Source organism: Sorex fumeus, unplaced genomic scaffold, assembly GCF_029834395.1.
Source record: "Sorex fumeus unplaced genomic scaffold, SorFum_2.1 ptg000265l, whole genome shotgun sequence".
NCBI classification, from domain to species: domain Eukaryota; kingdom Metazoa; phylum Chordata; class Mammalia; order Eulipotyphla; family Soricidae; genus Sorex; species Sorex fumeus.
In genome coordinates, this window is record NW_026606322.1 from 22184366 (window position 1) to 22186542 (window position 2177).

The 2177-nt window shown below is 36.6% G+C and overlaps 1 non-coding gene across 1 annotated transcript; it reads left to right on the top strand.

Moving 5' to 3' along the window:
* Positions 1–272: 272 nt before the first annotated feature.
* Positions 273–427, top strand: LOC130018721 (small Cajal body-specific RNA 1). Its single transcript, XR_008791608.1, has one exon. It is a non-coding gene; the product is annotated as a small Cajal body-specific RNA 1 (non-coding RNA).
* The last annotated feature ends 1750 nt before the right edge of the window (positions 428–2177 follow it).

A 2177-nucleotide genomic window follows, 5' to 3' on the forward strand; every position in this document is an offset into this window, starting at 1 on the left:
ACAAATTATGTTATCGCTCTGGCCACTAAATTCTTTTATTGAGAGAAACCGACCCAAGTATCTATGGGTACGTGACTACCAGGAGTTTAAACTTGAGATTCATTGATATGTCTAGCACCACATAAATGGTCTGGTCAATATAAAAACTAACATGTTTTTCACTGCAAACTTACCTCTGCCTAAGGCCATCATCTTCCAGTTGATTATTCACATTCAACTGACCTTTTACTTTTAATTGGAAAATCACTTGTGTTAAATTATATTCACAGATGACTTACAAATAAATAGCTAGGTGTCTTATTCTTGATGAAAGGATATGATGTGATAGCTAGGTTTAAGAAGTGAAATGTTAAAACAAAAGCCATTCATCTTTAAAGCTCAGCAGCGTTTAAAGACACATTTTGAGCTATAATTCACAAGAACAACTTAAAAAAATAGCAAGGTATTTACCTCAATTCTTCAATTATTGAAGCCTCTAATTTATATATTAATTTTTTCAAGTTTTTTTTTTCTGGCATACTTTGGGTCACACTGACCCAGGAGTGCACTGACTCTGTGTTTGGAGGTTGCACCTGTTTATGCTCAGCAACAAATATGGTTCCAGAAATTGAACTTATGCATGCAGAGTAGCACTGTACTGCACTGTAGCTCTGTCATCCCATTGTTCGTCGATTTGATTGAGCAGGCACCAGCAATGTCTGCCGTCTAAGACTTGTCGTTACTGTTCTTGGCATATCGAATACACCATGGGGAAATTGCTAGGCTCTTCCCTGCAGGCAGGATACTCTCGGTTGCGCTCTCAGCTCCTGAGAGGGATGGAGGAATCGAACCGGGGTCAGCTGCATGCAAGGCAAATGCCCTACCCACTGTGCTATCGCTCCAGTCCAAGCATGCAAAGTAGGAACAGAAAAATGGTTTTAACCATTGGTTTCCAATTTACTGTAGTGACTGCTTCTTCCTACTTATGGTTCTTATTAGTAGAAAGCAATGCATTTTAATCTCAAGGAAGAAACTAGTAAATATTTTTAATGGGTAGATCACTGTCACTGCCATTGGTAGATAAATTTAAAAACAAATAACATTCAGAAAAAGATAAAGATGTTCAGGGGACTGTATTTGGTACCTGGAATTTCAATCCAAGTCAGTTTTGTGCACAGTAAGCACCTTATCCACTTACTATTCTCCCAGCCATCAAGGTGGTTTCTGAACAGTTTTCTAAAATAAATTGAAAAAAATTGTTAGGGCAAAAATACAATTAAGAATATGATTATAAAAATTGAAGGTAAACCACTCTTCATATAACCAATAGTGTGGGGAAAATCCAATCTAACTACTCTAAAACTATTAATCAAAGTGAAATATCTGTTTCTAATATTATGCAGATATGAAGCTTAGTATTGGTTTGACTTATATTTTGCAAGTAAGGTTTGTAGCTAAGTAGATTATGAAATTGCAGTGATGATTGCATGTGATATACAACTATTTTTGGATTTGCAAATGGTGACACCAAGTAGGACTGAGTTGTTTTAACATTAACTTAACTTTAACTTAACTTTAAATAACTTCCCTGTAGATAGTGATTTAAGAAAAGGAGGAAGGATTTCAATATTTAAATTTTATTGTAATATCTATAAAATGTTGTATATGAGCATAGTTAGGAAAATAGTAAAAGAAAGTTTTATATATATATATATATTTTTTTTTTCTTTTACTTAGATGAAGGGCTGGAGCGATAGCATATGCCTTGCATGAGGTCCACTCGGCCAACCAGAGTTCGATTCCTCGACCCCTCTCGGAGAGCCCGGCAAGCTACCAAGAGTATCTAGCCTGCACGACAAAGCCTGACAAGCTCCCCATTACATATTTGATATGCCGAAAACAGTAACAACACGTCTTACAATGGAGATATTACTGGGCCTGCTGGAGCAAATAGATGAACAACAGGAGGACAGTGCTACAGTGCAGTGCTATTTAGATGAAATAAACATCAAAGATTAAAACTAACCTAAGACTATTGATAATCTATTAATGTTAAATCAGTGTTCCCCAAAGTATCAAGTTTGGAGGGTGGAACAATAATACAATGTGTAAAGTACTTGCCTTGCATATAACTAACCCGGGTCCAATCCCCCGATCCCCACATGATCACCTGAACCCACCAGGAATGATTTCAGAGA